This window comes from Coregonus clupeaformis, chromosome 27 (assembly GCF_020615455.1).
Source record: "Coregonus clupeaformis isolate EN_2021a chromosome 27, ASM2061545v1, whole genome shotgun sequence".
Classification (NCBI taxonomy): Eukaryota; Metazoa; Chordata; class Actinopteri; order Salmoniformes; family Salmonidae; genus Coregonus; species Coregonus clupeaformis.
Window position 1 is genome coordinate 26,581,555 of NC_059218.1, and position 21,643 is coordinate 26,603,197.

At 42.5% G+C, this 21,643-nt stretch overlaps 1 protein-coding gene across 1 annotated transcript in view; it reads right to left on the bottom strand.

Annotated features, from left to right (window-relative positions):
- Positions 1–21,643, bottom strand: part of LOC121541685 (astrotactin-2-like) — a 532,790-nt gene that overhangs the window by 277,290 nt on the left and 233,857 nt on the right. The gene's annotated exons all lie outside the window — the stretch shown is intronic.

The following is a 21,643-nucleotide window of genomic DNA, read 5'->3' on the forward strand; positions in this document are numbered from 1 at the left end:
TTTTTGATAGACTATTTTTGTTAATTATAACAATACTGTTTTAAAACAAAAACCACTCCACTCTGAGGCCGTGTCTACACTTGATACTTACATGCAACTTCTGCTATCAGAATACATATATTGAATTGAAAAGAAAGAAAGAATGAAAGGTGGTCATTGTGGTCTGACTGTGTTCAGATCAGGGACGTGTAGATTTTTCCTCAATCTGGATGCAATCAGGCTACGGAAAGTGCATACAGTGGGCGATGTTTTTATTTAATTTTTTATTTCACCTTTATTTAACCAGGTAAGCCAGTTGAGAACAAGTTCTCATTTACAACTGCGACCTGGCCAAGATAAAGCAAAAGTGGTGCGATAAAAACAACAACACAGAGTTACATATGGGGTAAACAAAACATAAAGTCAAAAATACAACAGAAAATATATATACAGTGTGTTGCGAATGTAGTAAATTATGGAGGTAAGGCAATAAATAGGCCATAGTGCAAAATAGTTACAATTTCGAATTAACACTGGAATGATATATGTGCAAAAGATGATGTGCAAATAGAGATACTGGGTTGCAAATTAGCAAAATAAATAACAATATGGGGATGAGGTAGTTGGGTGGGCTAATTTCAGAATGGCTGTGTACAGGTGCAGTGATCGGTAAGCTGCTCTGACAACTGATGCTTAAAGTTAGTGAGGGAGATAAGAGTCTCCAGCTTCAGAGGTTTTTGCAGTTCGTTCCAGTCATTGGTAGCAGAGAACTGGAAGGAATGGCGGCCAAAGGAGGTGTTGGCTTTCGGGATGACCAGTAAGATATACCTGCTGGAGTGCAGACTACGAATGGTTGTTGCTATGGTGACCAGTGAGCAAAGATAAGGCGGGGATTTGCCTAGCAGTGATTTATAGATGACCTGGAGCCAGTGGGTTTGGCAACGAACATGTAGTGAGGGCCAGCCAACAAGAGTGTACAGGTCACAATGGTGAGTAGAATATGGGGCATTGGTGACAAAACGGATGGCACTGTGATAGACTACATCCAATTTTCTGAGTAGAGTGTTGGAGGCTATTTTGTAAATGAATTCGCCAAAGTCAAGGATCAGTAGGATAGTCAGTTTTACGAGGGCATGTTTGACAGCATGAGTGAAGGAGGCTTTGTTGCGAAATAGGAAGCCAATTCTAGATGTAACTTTTGATTGAAGATGCTTAATGTGACTCTGGAAGGAGAGTTTACAGTCTAACCAGACACCTAGGTATTTGTAGTTGTCCACATACTCTAGGTCAGACCCGCAGAGAGTAGTGATTCTAGTCGGGTGGGCGGGTGCAAGCAGCGTTCGGTTGAAAAGCATGCATTTAGTTTTACTAGTGTTTAAGAGCAGTTGGAGGCTACGGAAGGAGTGTTGTATGGTGTTGAAGCTCGTTTGGAGGTTTGTTAACATAGTGTCCAATGAAGGGCCAGATGTATACAAAATGGTGTTGTCCGCATAGAGATGGATCCGAGCGTCACCAGCAGTAAGAGCAACATCTATGATATACAGAGAGAATAGAATCGGCCCGAGAATTGAACCCTGTGGCACCCCCATAGAGACTGTCAGAGGTTCAGACAACAGGCCCTCTGATTTGACACATTAAACTCTCTCTGAGAAGTAGTTGGTGAACCAGGCGAGGCAGTCATTTGAGAAACCAAGGATATCTAGTCTGCCAATACGAATGCGGTGGTTGACAGAGTCGAAAGCCTTGGCCAGGTCGACAAAGACGGCTGCGCAGTACTGTCTTTTATTGATTGCGGTTATAATATTGTTTAGGACCTTGAACCTGGCTGAGGTGCACCCATGACCAGCTCGGAAACCGGATTGCATAGCGGAGAAGGTACGATGGGATTCGAAATGGTCGGTGATCTGTTTGTTAACTTGGCTTTCAAATACTTTCGAAAGGCAGGGCAGGATGGATATAGGTCTGTAACAGTTTGGATCTAGAGTGTCACCCCCTTTGAAGAGGGGGTTGATCGCGGCAGCTTTCCAATCTCTGGAGATCTCAGACGTTACGAAAGATAGGTTGAACAGGCTAGTAATAGGGGTTGCGACAATTTTGGCGGCTAATTTTAGAAAGAAAGGGTCCAGATTGTCTAGCTCAGCTGATTTGTAGGGGTCCATATTTTTCAGCTCTTTCAGAACATCAGCTGTCTGAATTTGTGTGAAGGAGAAGCAGGGGGGGGGGCATGGGTAAGTTGCAGCGGAGGGTGCAGAGCTGGTGGCCGGGGTAGTGGTAGCCAGGTGGAAAGCATGGCCAGCCATAGCAAAATGCTTGTTGAAATTCACGATTATTATAGATTTATCGGTGGTGACAGTGTTTCCTAGCCTCAGTGCAGTGGGCAGTTGGGAGGAGGTGCTCTTATTCTCCATGGACTTTACAGTGTCCCAAAACTTTTTGGAGTTAGTGCTACAGGATGCAAATTTCTGTTTGAAAAAGCTAGCCTTTGCTTTCCTAACTGATTGTGTATATTGGTTCCTGACTTCCCTGAAAAGTTGCATATCGCGGGGGCTGTTCGATGCTAATGCAGTACGCCACAGGATGTTTTTGTGCTGGTCAAGGGCAGTCAAGTATGAGGAGAACCAGGGGCTATATCTGTTCTTAGTTCTGATTTTCTTGAATGGGGCATGCTTATTTAAGATTGAGAGGAAAGCACTTTTAAAGAACAACCAGGCATCCTCTACTGATGGAATGAGGTCAATATCCATCCAAGATACCTGGGCCAGGTCATTTAGAAAGGCCTGCTCGCTAAAGTGTTTTAGGGAGCATTTGACAGTGATGAGGGGTGGTCGTTTGACCGCGGACACATTACGGACGCAGGCAATAAGGCAGTGATAGCTGAGATACTGGTTGAAGACAGTGGAGGTGTATTTAGAGTGTAAATTTGTCAGGATGATATCTATGAGGGTGCCCATGTTTACAGATTTAGGGTACCTGGTAGGTTCGTTGATAATTTGTGTGAGATTGAGGGCATCTAGTTTAGATTGTAGGTTGGCCGGGGTGTTAACCATATCCCAGTTTAGGTCACCAAGCAGTACAAACTCTGAGGATAGATGGGGGGCAATCAGTTCACATATGGTGTCCAGGGCACAGCTCGGGGCTGAGGGGGGTCTGTAGCAAGCGGCAACAGTGAGATACTTATTTCTGGAAAGGTGGATTTTTAGAAGTAGAAGCTCAAACTGTTTGGGCACAGACCTGGATAGTATGATAGAGCTCTGCAGGCTATATCTACAGTAGATTGCAACCCCACCCCCTTTGGCAGTTCTATCTAGACGGAAAATGTTGTAGTTGGGGATGAACATTTCTGAATTTTTGGTGGCCTTCCTAAGCCAGGATTCAGACACTGCTAGAACATCAGGGTTGGTGGAGTGTGCTAACGCAGTGAATAACTCAAACATAGGGAGGAGGCTTCTGATGTTAACGTGCAAGAAACCAAGGTTTTTACAGTTACAGAAGTCAACAAATGATAACACCTGGGGAGTAAGAGTAATATTTGGGGCTACAGGACCTGGGTTAACCTCTACATCACCAGAAGAACAGAGGAGGAGTAGAATAAGGATACAGCTAAAGGCTTTAAAAACTGGTCTTCTAGTGCGTTGGGTACAGAGAATAAAATGGGCAGATTTCCGGCCGTTGTAGAATAGATTCAGGGCATTGTGTACAGACAAGGATATGGAAGGATATGAGTACAGTGGAGGTAAACCTAAGCGTTGGGTAACGATGAAAGAGATAGCATCACTGGAGGCACAAAGGGACAAAGGAGCTACAGTGGGGAAAAAAAGTATTTAGTCAGCCACCAATTGTGCAAGTTCTCCCACTTAAAAAGATGAGAGAGGCCTGTCATTTTCATTATAGGTACACGTCAACTATGACAGACAAAATGAGAAAAATAAATCCAGAAAATCACATTGTAGGATTTTTTATGAATTTATTTGCAAATTATGGTGGAAAATAAGTATTTGGTCAATAACAAAAGTTTCTCAATACTTTGTTATATACCCTTTGTTGGCAATGACACAGGTCAAACGTTTTCTGGAATGTTAGTATCCTGTATAATTGACTGTGATATGTGGTTGTCTCAACTAGCTATCTTAAGATGAATGCACTTCCTGTAAGTCACTCTGGATAAGAGCATCTGCTAAAGGACTAAAATGTCAAATGTAAATATTTTACATACAGATCTCATATTTCATATTTTTTAAATTTTTTAAAAAATATTCACATTTACATTTATGTCATTTAGCAGACACTCTTATCCAGAGTGACTTACAAATTGGTGCATTCAACTTATGATAGCCAGTGGGACAAACATGGAGGGGTGGGGGTGGGGGGGTGGGGAGGGGTGGGGGGGTAGAAAGATTAATTTTATACTATTCCAGGTATTCCTTAAAGAGGTAGGGTTTCAAGTGTCACCGGAAGGTGGTCAGTGACTACGCTGTCCTGGCGTCGTGGGGGAGCTTGTTCCACCATTGGGGTGCCAGAGCAGCGAATAGCTTTGACTGGGCTGAGCGGGAACTGTGCTTCCATAGAGGTAGGGGAGCTAGCAGGCCAGAGGTGGATGAACGTAGTGCCCTCATTTGGGTGTAGGGTCTGATCAGAGCCTGAAGGTAAGGAGGTGCCGTTCCCCTCACAGCTCCGTAGGCAAGCACCATGGTCTTGTAGTAGATGCGAGCCTCAACTGGAAGCCAGTGGAGTGTGCGGAGGAGCGGGGTGACATGAGAGAACTTGGGAAGGTTGAACACCAGCATTCTGGATAAGCTGGGAGATGACAAGTGCCTGGATTAGGACCTGTGCCGCTTTCTGTGTAAGGTAGGGTCATACTCTGCGAATGTTGTAGAGCATGAACCTGCAGGATCGGGTCACCACTTTGATTTTAGCGGAGAACGACAGGGTGTTGTCCAGGGTCACGCCAAGGTTCTTTGCACTCTGGGAGGAGGACACAATGGAATTGTCAACCGTGATGGCGAGATCATGGAGCGAGCAGTCCTTCCCCGGGAGGAAGAGCAGGTCCGTCTTGCCGAGGTTCAGCTTGAGGTGGTGATCCGACATCCACACTGATATGTCTGCCAGACATGCAGAGATGCGATTCGCCACCTGGTTATCAGAAGGGGGAAAGGAGAACATTCATTGTCTGTCATCTGCATAGCAATGATAGGAGAGACCATGTGAGGATATGACAGAGCCAAGTGACTTGGTGTATAGAGAGAATAGGAGAGGGCCTAGAACTGAGCCCTGGGGGACACCAGTGGTGAGAGCACGTGGTGTGGAGAGAGATTCTCACCACGCCACCTGGTAGGAGCGACCTGTCAGGTAGGACGCAATCCAAGAGTGAGCAGCGCCGGAGATGCCCAACTCAGAGAGGGTGGAGAGGAGGATCTGATGGTTCACAGTATCAAAGGCAGTAGATAGGTCTAGAAGGATAAGAGCAGAGGAGAGAGAGGGGGATCGAGTGTAGGTTTAATGAGGAGAGGTGCAACTCTCGCTCTCTTGAAGACGGAAGGGACATGGTCAGCGGTCAAGGATGAGTTGATGAGCAAGGTGAGGTAAGGGAGAAGGTCTCCGGAAATGGTCCAGAACTGTGAGGGGTGAGCCATTCTCAGGAAAGGAACTTATCAAGGCGTCAAGCTCATTGATGAACTCTCCAAGGAAACCTGGAGGGTGACTGTGATAGCATGGAATTCAAATGAGGAGATAGACAGATGGGTCAGGGGGAAAAGAGAACATGTCCACTTGGGAGAGATGAGGATTCCTGTGCCACTGCCGCACTGACCAGATGCTCTCGGGGTATGTGAGAACACATGATCAGACGAGGAAAGAGCAGTAGGAGTAGCAGTGTTTTCTGTGGTAATCCATGTTTCCGTCAGCGCCAAGAAGTCGAGGGACTAGAGGGTAGCATAGGCTGAGATGAACTCTGCCTTGTTGGCCGCTGAACGGCAGTTGCAGAGCTCTTTCATAATTTCTTTAAACAATAAAAGCTAATTGAACAACATTTCTGAAAATGGATATATTTCGGAATGAAACTCTTCACACACAATATCTATAGCAGTGGAGGCTTCTCAGAGGAGGAAGGGGAGGACCATCCTCCTCAGTGAATTTCAGAAAAATTATAAGTGAAACATTAAAAAAGTTATCATTTTTAGATAAAACTATACTAAATATATTCACATCACCAAATTATTGATTAAAACACACTGTTTTGCAATGAAGGTCTACAGTAGCAAGGACTGCCCCTTCCATGATTTCGCCATCACGGTTGACAACTCCGTTGTGTCCTCCTCCCAGAGTGCGAAGAGCCTTGGCGTGACCCTGGGCAACACCCTGTTGTTCTCCGCTAACATCAAGGTGGTAACCCGATCCTGTAGGTTCATGCTCTACAACATTAGGAGAGTACGACCCTGCCTTAAACAGGAAGCGGCACAGGTCCTAATCCAGGCACTTGTCATCTCCCGTCTGGATTACTGCAACTCGCTGTTGGCTGGGCTCCCTGCCTGTGCCATTAAACCCCTACAACTCATCCAGAATGCCGCAGCCCGTCTGGTGTTCAACCTTCCCAAGTTCTCTCACGTCACCCCGCTCCTCCGCACACTCCACTGGCTTCCAGTTGAAGCTCGCATCTGCTACAAGACCATGGTGCTTGCCTACGGAGCTGTGAGGGGAACGGCACCTCCTTACCTTCAGGCTCTGATCAGTCCCTACACCCAAACGAGGGCATTGCGTTCATCCACCTCTGGCCTGCTGGCCCCCCTACCTATGCGGAAGCACAGTTCCCGCTCAGCCCAGTCAAAACTGTTCGCTGCTCTGGCACCCCAATGGTGGAACAAGCTCCCTCACGACGCCAGGACAGCGGAGTCACTCACCACCTTCCGGAGACACTTGCAACCCCACCTCTTTAAGGAATACCTGGGATAGGATAAAGTAATCCTTCTACCCCCCCCTTACTTTAAAATTTATATATATTTTAAAGTGGTTATCCCACTGGCTATAAGGTGAATGCACCAATTTGTAAGTCGCTCTGGATAAGAGCGTCTGCTAAATTACGTAAATGTAAATGTAGCCTCAACAGCACTAGTTTCCGTCCTCCTCTGGGTACATTGACTTCAATACAAAACCTAGGAGGCTCGAGGTTCTCACCCCCTTCCATAGACTTACACAGTAATTATACCAACTTCCGGAGGACATCCGCCAACCTATCAGAGCTCTTGCAGCATGAACTGACATGCTGTCCATCCAATCAAAGGATCAGAGAATGAATCTAGTACTGAAAGCATAAGCTACAGATAGCTAGCACTGCAGTGCATAAAATGTGGTGAGGAGCTGACTCAAAGAGAGAGAAAGAAAATAGTTGAACAGTTTTGAACAAATGTATTTATTTAAAAAAATGAAGGGGAAGCAAGAGAGAGAGAGAGAGAGAGAGAGAGAGAGAGAGAGAGAGAGAGAGAGAGAGAGAGAGAGAGAGAGAGAGAGAGAGAGAGAGAGAGAGAGAGAGAGAGAGAGAGAGAGAGAAGAGAGAGAGAGAGAGAGAGAGAGAGAGAGAGAGAGAGAGAGAGAGAGAGAGAGAGAGAGAGAGAGAGAGAGAGAGAGAGAGAGAGCTATATATATACAGTGAGGGAAAAAAGTATTTGATCCCCTGCTGATTTTGTACGTTTGCCCACTGACAAAGAAATTATCAGTCTATAATTTTAATGGTAAGTTTATTTGAACAGTGAGAGACAGAATAACAACAAAACAATCCAGAAAAATGCATGTCAAACATTTTATAAATTGATTAGCATTTTAATGAGGGAAATAAGTATTTGACCCCCTCTCAATCAGAAAGATGTCTGGCTCCCAGGTGTCTTTTATACAGGTAACGAGCTGAGATTAGGAGCACACTCTTAAAGGGAGTGCTCCTAATCTCAGTTTGTTACCTGTATAAAAGACACCTGTCCACAGAAGCAATCAATCAATCAGATTCCAAACTCTCCACCATGGCCAAGACCAAAGAGTTCTCCAAGGATGTCAGGGACAAGATTGTAGACCTACACAAGGCTGGAATGGGCTACAAGACCATCGCCAAGCAGCTTGGTGAGAAGGTGACAACAGTTGGTGTGATTATTCGCAAATGGAAGAAACACAAAAGGACTGTCAATCTCCCTCGGCCTGGGGCTCCATGCAAGATCTCCCCTCGTGGAGTTGCAATGATCATGAGAACGGTGAGGAATCAACCTAGAACTACACGGGAGGATCTTGTCAATCATCTCAAGGCAGCTGGGACCATAGTCACCAAGAAAACAATTGGTAACACACTACGCCGTGAAGGACTGAAATCCTGCAGCGCCCGCAAGGTCCCCCTGCTCAAGAAAGCACATATACAGGGCCGTCTGAAGTTTGCCAATGAACATCTGAATGATTCAGAGGAGAACTGGGTGAAAGTGTTGTGGTCAGATGAGACCAAAATCGAGCTCTTTGCAGAGGGGTCAAATACTTATTTCCCTCATTAAAATGCAAATCAATTTATAACATTTTTGACATGCATTTTTCTGGAAATGGTTGTTGTTATTCTGACTCTCACTGTTCAAATAAACCTACCATTAAAATTATAGACTGATAATTTCTTTGTCAGTGGGCAAACGTACAAAATCAGCAGGGGATCAAATACTTTTTCCCTCACTATATATATATATATATTTTAATTTTTTTACTTTCAATGCAGCTAGCTAGTTTAGCCTACTCAAACACCCAGCTCAAACAGAAAGGCTATGTTACCCAGCTGGCTATGGCTATCCAACACTGGAACTCTTCCAAGTCAAAGTAAGCTTTTATTTATTTTATTTTATTTATTGCCACCGGGGCCCGCCGGTGTAACTGCTAAACTGCTTGCTAACTGTACACTGTACTGCATTATTTTAGCGGGTTTACTAACACGTTAGTTATAATAGCTATGTTGACTTCACGTTAGCTAATATGGTGACAACGATGTAGGCTGTGTGTAGTGGTTAGCGTTTATGATATGACATTTTGGCTTGGAATGTTGTTTTGCCTGGTCACAGACAGCGGATGTGTTGTTCACTGAAGTCCACAAGTGAAGGGAAAAGGTGAGAGGAGGAGAGAGCGTATAGATGCGAGAAGGAATTATCCAACCATCAAAGGGATCACGCTGTTTGTAAACATACACATTTGTCCAATAGAAACTCTTGTTTGCAACTGTTGGACTAATGTCTACACCGTAGATCAGCTAGATGCAGGCAAGATTGTGCAAAGTGGTATTGAATGTGTCAATGTCTGTCACCTTGATTACTCAAATTTCTCTTGATCTGTGCACCTGCGTTGTAAACTTTCATTCATAGGCTAGGTTGTAGCAACCTCATGATGGGCATAGGGAACATTTTAATATGTAGTAGCCTAAACCTATCGATGCTACATTGACCTGGGTGAATGGAATATGAATGACAGACATCTAATATGCTGTAATAGAAATAAGGCCATGCTCATAAAAAAAATGGTCCTCCATCATCTTAAACGGCACCGACCGCCACTGATCTGTAGGAACTTAAGGAGTGTGGTTCGATCAGAAAGAACTATGTAACCTTTTATTGTGGTACATCTGGGATGTATTGGTTTGATGTACACTTGAAATGGCCGGACTACCATTTCCTGACGTATCCCTCTACTATAAACCCCCATTACAATTTCACTTTGGACCCGACATTTTCAATGGCAGAAAGCAAATATTCAATGTATGGTATGACAAAAACATTGACATGGTGACAACAGAGCCTTTGTCAACAAAGCTATGATCCCTTATTGATGTCACTTGTTAAATCCACTTCAATCAGTGTAGATGAAGGGGAGGAGACAGGATAAAGAAGGATGTTTAAGCCTTGAGACAATTGAGACATGGATTGTGTATGTGTGTCCTTCAGAGGGTGAATGGACAAGACAACATATTTAAGTGCCTTTGAACGAGGTATGGTAGTAGGTGCCAGATGCACTGGTTTGAGTGTATCAAGAACTGCAACGCTGCTGGGTTTTTCACGCTCAACATTCCCTGTGTGTATCAGGAATAGTTCACGACCCAAAGGACATTCAGCCAACTTGACACAACTGTGGGAAGCATTGGAGTCAACATGGGCCAGCATCCCTGTGGAATGCTTTCAACACCTTATAGAGTCCATGCCCTGACGAATTGAGGCTGTTCTGAGGGCAAAAGGACGTACAACTCAATATTAGGAAGGTTTCCTAATGTTTTGTACACTCAGCATATATGCCAAGGATAAGGGGGTGGTGCTTTGAAATTGTAGTTTAAAATAACATAGCATAAAAAGTGCAATGACAGTTATGACACAAAGAAAGCAAAGGTGTAAAGCATAAAGTAAGAATCTGCAAATACTGTATCTACAAAACTCAACAAAATAAACTATGAATTAACACAGTCTTAAAAAGGTGGCTTTTGATTTTAATTGTATCCTCTTCCCACCACTTTAATTTCTCATCCTCCATGTTTTTAATCCATACAGAATCAAAGCAGTGGGAAAGTGCCAGGGGTTTTCTGCCCATGCCTTAGAGTGCTGATTTATGATCTGTCAGAAGATATGAGGCGGCAGATTCATAAAACACAAAAACAAATAGAAAAAGCAAACATTGAATGAGGGGAAAGCTCCCTCTGTGTCTCTTGACATGAAGGCATTATCGCTGCTCTGTGGATTACCTCTCACCCTGACCCAGCCGTGAGTTTACTGCAGAACAGTGTGTTTCTGAAATCTCCTCAGTTTTTACAGAAATAAGTAGTTTTCTATGCACCTATGGAACATTTTGAGCAGTGGAGTGAGGAACAAATGCAGGCATTATCGCTGCTCTGTGATTTAAGCTACTGTCTCATCCACCCCAGCCGGAGTCTACCCCTAAATGTTTTGTTCCTCAACGTTGCTCGGTTGTTACAGAGCAATGCACATGTTTTGCTATAGGCCTATGTAACACTTTGAGAGAGGGATTGAGTAACAAATGTCTGTTGTTAAATGACCTCCGCTAGGTGCACTTGAGTCTTACAAAAATGCTGACAAGAACATAACGGTCATCTTACTGCGGTCCAATTCTTTCTCATTGAGAATCCCTTCCTACTTTTGATATTCTCATCCTCACCTCTTACTTGTTGAAATGCATATGGGATATTCACTACAATTTCCCTTATTCACTACTATTTTATTAATTAACCTCATCTAATTTGTATGGTAATGTTCAAATGGTAGTCAGAGTAAAAAACACAAGACAAAAAAAACAGTTCTTACTCAGTAGCTTATTAACTGTTGTTTTCACAATAGAAACAATGCTGCAATGACTTTGTTTGTGCCATATTACATTGGTGCAACAACATTGGAAATACAACGTCAACGAATTCAAACAAAAGTGATATCAGGTTATAACACTAAAACATTTCAGAAGTAAATTGTAAACAGCATGGGTTCGTTCAAGATGTCAATTGTGCATTAATTTACAATTGGATAGCCCTGTCCACCTAGAATTTGGCAGTAATTATTCAGCTGTCTGCATTCACACCTGGGACAAACATTGGAATTCATACCAATAACTCATATTGCTTGAGGTTTCATTTCCAGCCAGTTTGTCTACATTACTTTCATAAGGGCCAGTGAGCCAATGGAGGGCTAAAATACTTGTAAACCTGGTTGTTTGAAACAGGTGGAACTTATCGAAGGTTGAGTCTTTAACCATTAATGCCCACACATTACTCAACTGTATGCAACAAGACAACTGAAAAATACTTAGTCACACATCAACTGGGAATTTGAGACGTATTTATGGCGCTGCTGGTATCTCCAGAAGCATAACACGAATGTGTCCTCAAACTTTCTCTCAATAATCAAAAGATGTTTGATCACATGATTGCTAGCCTATTAGTCCTATCAGCATAAGACAATATATTGACCTGAGAATTCACGTTTGCTGTTCAAAGCCCTTTATAGACTACCAATTCCCTCCACAACTAAATTCACATATCAATGAATTCATGGTCACCATTGATTTTATTTGGTCGAACTGCATTTATGCAGCTTTGTGCAGGGTTCAAATGCTTTGCCCCATGGGTGCCACTAGTGTGAAAAGCTTATGAAATGCATTGTCATTGTGGGTTAGAGTCGGCCATAACATTAGCATTGCACAGAGTAACCCTCCTGTTGACTGGTCCCTATGGTCCCTCGGAGGGACATACCATTGGAAGAAGCATATTAACTGGAGTCATGAAATGCCATTCACATTTGATCACCAAGTCCTTAATAATTAATGAAGTGAGTTTATGAGCCGGGGACATAGCATCTTGGCTAGCAGGGAACAGCTACTGCCTTAATAATGTGAGTGTGCTACCTGCTGAATGGCAAATTGAAAGCAATTATCTCTAGCATTTCACAAATGTAGGGCAATTATTTATCTTAAGAGCTAAATGAAATATCACTTCAAAGTTTGTAATTAGGATGAATGCCTTTTTTTTTACGATGTTGGCATTGAGTCAAAAAAGTCAAACTAATAGAAAAACAGCTTTTTTAGTAACAAGACCAGGTGATTTTATTGTAAGATGGTGCACCATGGAGAGGAAAGAGATGATGTTATCCTTCCTACAGCTAACAGCTCAGAAACTCCTTGCTACTTACAGCTCCCAGCTGCTGTTTTCCAAACAGCATATAGTCAAATCAGCCCTCTCAGCCAGAATAGGCCTTCATCTTCACACATTCCACTTTCTCACCAATTCAGCCACCCCTTGCTGTTAAACATACTTCACTCCTGCATCTCTCTCTCACTGGATCTCTTGCTATTTCTCACTCTCTTTTCTCACACACATGCACACACACACTCGCACACACAATTTGGCCCTGCATTTCTCATTCGCTCATTTCATCTCCCACTCCAAACCTCGAAACAAAATCTTCACAACAAACTATTTTACAAATGCTATTGGCAACAATAATCCCTCATCATCAGCACATTTCTTGTTTTCTAAATTAAAGCCAAAATGAAAAAAAAGTAGCGGGATTGTTCACTAGAGACCAGTAACTAATCATCTCCCTCCTCCTCTTTCCCTGCAGCCGACCTGAAGTGATTAATGACTCGTTTCATTAGAATGCTATTCCTATCTTGCACAGGCCATGTGGGCAATTTTCACATTTCAAGGTTCACAGCATGGGCCCGGGAAAGAGATATTGTTGTCCTGATGCATATTTCTACTGTTACACCATTCCAAGGGGGGAAGCAATTCTGTTTCGGGACCTTGAGGATATTCATCATCGACACCATGTCCTGGGAGGGCAGGTGGGGCGGTGGGTTGGATAAATAGGGCTGATAAAGCTGGAACAACCCAGACATTTCAGCACCTATTAGTTGTGGTAGGAACCTGGGAGTATGTATTATTGGTGGAGAAAACAAAGGGCGGGAAAGGAGGTTGGGCTTGGCTTTTCATGAAGTCGTGAGCGAGAGTGATCGTGTTATTTCACATGTATCCTCCCCGTGCTCAGATGTGCTAACATGGCCGATGGCTGGAAGAGGAGGTGGTGTGGCCTTGCTGATAAGCCGGTGGGAGTGTGTATGTTTGACTGCGTGGGTGGGTGGGTGTGCGTATGCCTTTGCGTGTGTGTACAGGTGCCTGTGCCTGTGTGTGATTGAGCTGGCCCCGGCCCAAATCCATTCACACACCACTGAGGCTCAAGGCGAGATCCGTATACACAGGGCTAGTAGAGGTCCTTCATCCATTGACTTCCACTGTGATACCTCACATGAGAGGAGGGTGATAGTTAAGGCACGGAGGAAGAGGAGGAGGAGGAGGAGGAGGAGGAGGAGCAGGAGGAGGAGGAGGAGGAAGGAGGTGGAGAAAGGAGGAGGAGGAGGAGGGAGGAGGCCAGGAGATTGTTTAACAAGCAAGGGTGACACAATGGTGTGTTAATGACCGTGATGGTAGGCTGGGTGGCATTAGGGGGTGGTGGAGTGAGATAGAGATTGTGTTTGAGGTAGATGAGTAAAACGACTGCAGCTGGCCTTACTGGTGATAACACTGAGAGGGGATGTAAAGTGAAATGTGTGTTCTTGTACGTGCATAGGAGTATCCTTGTAATTGCCACTTGCACCCCTTGTTGGGTAAATAAAGTATTTTGAAAGGACTCTAGTTGTTTGTTGATTGACGTGACAAATTATTCCACTCAATTCTGATTCACAACTTTAGACTTCCACATCACCATGTTAAAAGGAGGGAAACTAAAATCTAATGCATCATTAAAACAGTCATGTCTAACTGCATTTGAGAAGTCCAAACACTGGCCCTCTCTGTTATCAGGTTTCCATTGAAGCCTCATCACCACAAATATTGACTTTTGCTTTGAGGCATGCGTTCGGAACCATCGCCTCAGATAATGCCACTGCGTAGTGTTTTCATAATAAATGTGTTATCACGTGGTGTTTGTTTGCTTCAAAGTCTCTGGGCTTTATCTCCCTCTCAGGCATTTGACTTTCATTCGGTGCAGAGGCAAGTTCACGGGGCAGGAAATTAATTTAGATTCGCTCGCTCGCCTTCTTTTTTCCCATGACAGCTTGCTTATCAGGCGCTCCTCTTTCTCCAGCAGTGGTTAGTTTACAACACTGCACATCGCACCGATTGTTTCCCAGGCCTTACCGTGAGACAGTAAAGAAAAGTTGGCAAGAGGAATGAGTGAGCAGAAATGATGTTGAGGCTAGGGGTGGGGGGACAATTTTTTTGTTTAGTGTAGTGTGCATTTTTAGGTTATGGAAGGAGGAGTGGTAGGTGGATAAAGGCAGGTGTTTAGCAAGGGAGTATTGAAGTGACACTTTGTACAAAGACAAAGGGGGCTCTATTTTAACAAACCTGAAGCAATAATAAATCTTAGTGCTGGTGGTAGCATTATAGGTTTGGGGTTGTGTCAGAAATATTTTTGCTATATTCACAACCAGAATTATGGGCGCAGTAGCTGGAGGTGTTGCGAAAGGGCTGGATTTTGATGAATAAATAAGTTGTGGCGTGTCGAGACTTGTCCCCTCACTGACCAATCAGAACGTGCTCCATGGCAAAATATGTGGTTGCTCCAAGTTGTGTATTTACAGTCTTTTAAGTCGATTTAAGTCAAAACTGTAACTCGGCCACTCAGGAACATTCACTGTCTTCTTGGTAAGCAACTCCAGTGTAGATTTGGCCTTGTGTTTTAGGTTATTGTCCTGCTGAAAGGTGAATTCATCTCCCAGTGTCTGGTGGAAAGCACACTGAACCAGGTTTTCCTCTAGGATTTTGCCTGTGCTTAGCTCCAAATCATTTATTTTTTATCCTGAAAAACTTCCCAATCCTGAACGATTGCAAGCATACCCATAACATGGTGCAGCCACCATTATGCTTGAAAATATGGAGAGTGGAACTCAGTAAGGTGTTGTATTGGATTTGCCCCAAACATAACACTTTGTATTTGGGACAAAAAGTTAATTGCTTTGCTACATTTTTTGCAGTATTACTTTAGTGCCTTGTTGCAAACAGGATGCATTTTTTGGAATATTTTTATTCTGTACAGGCTTCCTTCTTTTCACTCTGTCAATTAGGTTAGTCTAGTGGAGTAACTACAATGTTGTTGATCCATCCTCAGTTTTCTCGTATCACAGCCATTAAACTCAGTAACTGTTTTAATGTCACCATTGGCCTCATGGTGAATCCCTGAGCAGTTTCCTTCCTCCGGCAACTGATTTAGGAACGACGCCTGTATCTTTGTAGTAGCTGGGTGTATTGATACACCATCCAAAGGGTTATTAATAACTTCACCATGCTCAAAGGGATATTCAATGTCTGCTTTTTATATTTTGTGGGGTGCAGAGATGAGGTAGTCATTCAAAAATCATGTTAAACACTATTATTGCACACAAAGTGAGCCCTTGCAACTCATTATGTTACTTGTTAAGCAAATGTTTACTCCTGAACTTATTTAGGCTTGCCATAACAAAGGGGTTGAATACTTATTGACTCAAGACATTTCAGCTGTTCATTTTTAATTAATTTGTAAAAAATGTGAAAAACATAATTCCACTTTGACAATATGGGGTATTGTGTGTAGGCCAGTGACAAAAAAATATGTACATGTTTTAAATTCAGGCTGTAACACAACAAAATGTGGAAAAATTCAAGGGGTTTGAATACTTTCTGAAGACACTGTAGTTCATTAATTAGCCTGCCCCATATTTGCTCAATATGTTTGAACATGTTTGCAGTCCACATTGTTCTAATTGCATTGATTCAACATGGAAATACATTGTTAAACATAGGCTATAAATTACATGGACATGCCAAATGTAGTCAATAAGCAAGATTAAATTCACTAGGCCTGAAAATACACTGTATAATTGTAATCAAATTCTAATACAAACGAAACAACAACTGGTTTTAAATAGGCTATGTCTAAATACAGTTACAGGCACCATAATTGTTGCTACCTGTGGGCTTATAATGCGGACAAGGCAACTTAGACTATGTTTTACGCACATCCAAACTTTTCACAGGAACTGGATAACGATCCAATTTAAAGAGAAAATGTCCACTCACTGTTATACTGTTCATAAATGTAATGTTTTATAAAACATAATGGAACCACCTTACAGATCATATTTGCACTACATTTAGTCATTTAGCAGATACTCTTATCCAGAGCAATTAGGATTAAGTGCGTTTCTCACGGGCATATCAACAGATTTTTCAACTAGTCAGCTTGGGGATTTGAACCAGTGACCTTTCGGTTACTGGCTCAACGCTCTTAACTGCTAGGCTACCTGCGCATTATTCCAGAAAAAGCAGGGCTTTTTATCATATAGGGCTTAGTTCTCACCATAAAACCATGGACAGGTAATCTTTCTAATGAGTTTGCTTTTTAATCGAAGTAAAAAAACAAACAATCAATCCGGTTTTTGAAAAAACTACATTTCTAAATAGGATCGGGTCAGAAGCATGATATCATAAATCACATCTCTCGTTCCATGAGCAAAAGGCAATGTGTGCACACATAGACCTAAGGGCTCTTCGGCAGGAGGCATGGATGTTTGTCCTATCCATTGAAGATAGTTTATTAAATAGTATACACCACAGCTCCCCAACTGGTGGCCCCGCGGGTTGTGTTATTTGGGGACATAAAAAAAACACCAGGAAATCAGCTCCAAGTGATTTTAATTTTGGAAATCTGTTCACAAGTATTCCCACACATAATAGAGAGACACACGATCGTATACAAATGTAAGCAAGGTTTGAAATGATTATGTTTTAGTCAAATATTATATATGTGTGGGCTTCGTGAGGTCAATTTGCAGTCTACAAAGTTTTGTAATTATGTTCCGGACCCCCGACCAGCATATATACAGTGGGGGAAAAAAAGTATTTAGTCAGCCACCAATTGTGCAAGTTCTCCCACTTAAAAAGATGAGAGAGGCCTGTCATTTTCATAGTAGGTACACGTCAACTATGACAGACAAAATGAGAAAAATAAATCCAGAAAATCACATTGTAGGATTTTTAATGAATTTATTTGCAAATTATGGTGGAAAATAAGTATTTGGTCAATAACAAAAGTTTCTCAATACTTTGTTATATACCCTTTGTTGGCAATGACACAGGTCAAACGTTTTCTGTAAGTCTTCACAAGGTTTTCACACACTGTTGCTGGTATTTTGGCCCATTCCACCATGCAGATCTCCTCTAGAGCAGTGATGTTTTGGGGCTGTCGCTGGGCAACACGGACTTTCAACTCCCTCCAAAGATTTTCTATGGGGTTGAGATCTGGAGACCGGCTAGGCCACTCCAGGACCTTGAAATGCTTCTTACGAAGCAACTCCTTCATTGCCCGGGCGGTGTGTTTGGGATCATTGTCATGCTGAAAGACCCAGCCACGTTTCATCTTCAATGCCCTTGCTGATGGAAGGAGGTTTTCACTCAAAATCTCACGATACATGGCCCCATTCATTATTTCCTTTACACGGATCAGTCGTCCTGGTCCCTTTGCAGAAAAACAGCCCCAAAGCATGATGTTTCCACCCCCATGCTTCACAGTAGGTATGGTGTTCTTTGGATGCACCTCAGCATTATTTGTCCTCCAAACACGACGAGTTGAGTTTTTACCAAAAAGTTTCATCTGACCATATGCCATTCTCCCAATCCTCTTCTGGATCATCCAAATGCACTCTAGCAAACTTCAGACGGGCCTGGACATGTACTGGCTTAAGCAGGGGGACACGTCTGGCACTGCAGGATTTGAGTCACTGGCGGCGTAGTGTGTTACTGATGGTAGGCTTTGTTACTTTGGTCCCAGCTCTCTGCAGGTCATTCACTAGGTCCCCCCATGGGGTTCTGGGATTTTTGCTCACCGTTCTTGTGATCATTTTGACCCCACGGGGTGAGATCTTGCGTGGAGCTCCAGATCGAGGGAGATTATCAGTGGTCTTGTATGTCTTCCATTTCCTAATAATTGCTCCCAGAGTTGATTTCTTCAAACCAAGCTGCTTACCTATTGCAGATTCAGTCTTCCCAGCCTGGTGCAGGTCTACAATTTTGTTTCTGGTGTCCTTTGACAGCTCTTTGGTCTTGGCCATAGTGGAGTTTGGAGTGTGACTGTTTGAGGTTGTGGACAGGTGTCTTTTATACTGATAACAAGTTCAAACAGGTGCCATTAATACAGGTAACAAGTGGAGGACAGAGGAGCCTCTTAAAGAAGAAGTTACAGGTCTGTGAGAGCCAGAAATCTTGATTGTTTGTAGGTGACCAAATACTTATTTTCCACCATAATTTGCAAATAAATTCATTAAAAATCCTACAATGTGATTTTCTGGAAAAAACATTCTCAATTTGTATGTCATAGTTGATGTGTACCTATGATGAAAATTACAGGCCTCTCTCATCTTTTTAAGTGGGAGAACTTGCACAATTGGTGGCTGACTAAATACTTTTTTTCCCCACTGTATATAAATATATATATATATATATATATATATATATATATATATATATATATATATATATATATATATATATATATATATATATATATATATATATATATATATATATATACAGTGAGGGAAAAAAAGTATTTGATCCCCTGCTGATTTTGTACGTTTGCCCTCTGACAAAGACATGATCAGTCTATAATTTTAATGTTAGTTTTATTTGAACAGTGAGACAGAATAACAACAAAAAAATCCAGAAAAATGCATGTCAAAAATGTTATAAATTGATTTGCATTTTAATGAGGGAAATAAGTATTTCACCCCTCTGCAAAACATGACTTAGTACTTGGTGGCAAAACCCAGAGGTCAGATGTTTCTTGTAGTTGGCCACCAGCTTTGCACACATCTCAGGAGGGATTTTGTCCCACTCCTCTTTGCAGATCTTCTCCAAGTCATTAAGGTTTCGAGCCTGACGTTTGGCAACTCGAACCTTCAGCTCCCTCCACATATTTTCTATGGGATTACGGTCTGGAGACTGGCTAGGCCACTCCAGGACCTTAATGTGCTTCTTCTTGAGCCACTCCTATGTTGCCTTGGCCGTGTGTTTTGGGTCATTGTCATGCTGGAATACCCATCCACGACCCATTTTCAATGCCCTGGCTGAGGGAAGGAGGTTCTCACCCAAGATTTGACGGTACATGGCGCCGTCCATCGTCACTTTGATGCGGTGAAGTTGTCCTGTCCCCTTAGCAGAAAAACACCCCCAAAGCATAATGTTTCCATCTCCATGTTTGACGGTGGGGATGCTGTTCTTAGGGTCATAGGCAGCATTCCTCCGAGTTGAGTTGATGCCAAAGAGCTCTATTTTGGTCTCATCTGACCACAACACTTTCACCCAGTTCTCCTCTGAATCATTCAGATGTTCATTGGCAAACTTCAGACAAGCATGTATATGTGCTTTCTTGAGCAGGGGGACCTTGCGGGCGCTGCAGGATCAGTCCTTCACGGCGTAGTGTGTTACCAATTGTTTTCTTGGTGACTATGGTCCCAGCTGCCTTGAGATCATTGACAAGATCCTCCCGTGTTGTTATGGGCTGATTCCTTACCGTTCTCATGATCATTGCAACTCCACAAGGTGAAATCTTGCATGGAGCCCCAGGCCGAGGGAGATTGACAGTTTTTTTGTGTTTCTTCCATTTGCGAATAATCACCCAACTGTTGTCACCTTCTCACCAAGCTACTTGGCGATGGTCTTGTAGCCCATTCCAGCCTTGTGTAGGTCTACAATCTTGTCCTTTGACATCCTTGGTGAGCTCTTTGGTCTTGGCCATGGTGGAGAGTTTGGAATCTGATTGATTGATTGTTTCTTTGGACAGGTGTCTTTTATACAGGTAACAAGCTGAGATTAGGAGCACTCCCTTTAAGAGTGTGCTCCTAATCTCAGCTCGATCTCAGCTCGATACCTGTATAAAAGACACCTGGGAGCCAGAAATCTTTCTGATTGAGATGGGGTCAAATACTTATTTCCCTCATTAAAATGCAAATCAATTTATAACATTTTTGACATGCGTTTTTCTGGATTTTCTTGTTGTTATTCTGTCTCTCACTGTTCAAATAAACCTACCATTAAAATTATAGACTGATCATTTCTTTGTCAGTGGGCAAACGTACAAAATCAGCAGGGGATCAAATACTTTTTTCCCTCACTGTATATATATATATATTCCTCAGAGTTCCATCTCACACATGCTCGGCTGCTTGTTTATCAAAAAGGGGGCTAGCTCTCTGAAAGCTATTATTTCAATTATGTGAATACATCCCTTCTCTTTCTCCAATCTCCATTTTATCTGTACCACAATTCCGCTTTTGTGGACACACTCACAGACACACACACAGAACACCATACAGGTTCTAGGCACAGACGAGCGGAACAAAGATCCACTTTGAGAGGAAAACAGTATAAAGAAAGTGTGTCTCCATTTCCTCTCTGCTGGATGACACAGATGAAAACATGATGAACGACTTTAAATTCCCTCTGGGAAGAGATGAGAAGCCTCCAAAGAGACAGTGCATTTGTTGCCAATTACTGACTCGAACAGTCCTTTTCCTTTTGAGGGAGAGAGAGAGCGAGAGAGAGAGAGAGAGAATGGTCTTTGCAGTGTACCTGACCATATTGAAAACTGTGGCTTTTAAATTGCAGAGGAAAAACAGGAGATAAATAGATCTGCTGAGAAGCATGCTATTTTGGTAGGCTGAATGTCTATGGGTAATATAACATTATATGGGAAATAGAAAGCTAACATGTCATAACCATATTATTACTAACAGCCCAAGGAAACAGCACGCCAAGAACATTACATACAGTAGTTCAGATTATCTGAAAGACTTATAGCTGTATTGTCTAAAATATTAACCTTTAAAGATATCTACAGTATGTTTAGCAGAATAACTGTCTAGGTATTGTACAGTGTCTTCAGAAAGTATTCACACCCCTTGGCTTTTTCCACATTTTGTTGTGTTACAGCCTGAATTTAAAATGGATGACATATTTTGTGTCACTGGCCTACACACAATACCACAACATGTCAAAGTGGAATTATGTTTTATACATTTTTACTAATTAATAAAAAATGAAAAGCTGAAATGTCTTGAGTCAATAAGTATTCAACCCCTTAGTTAT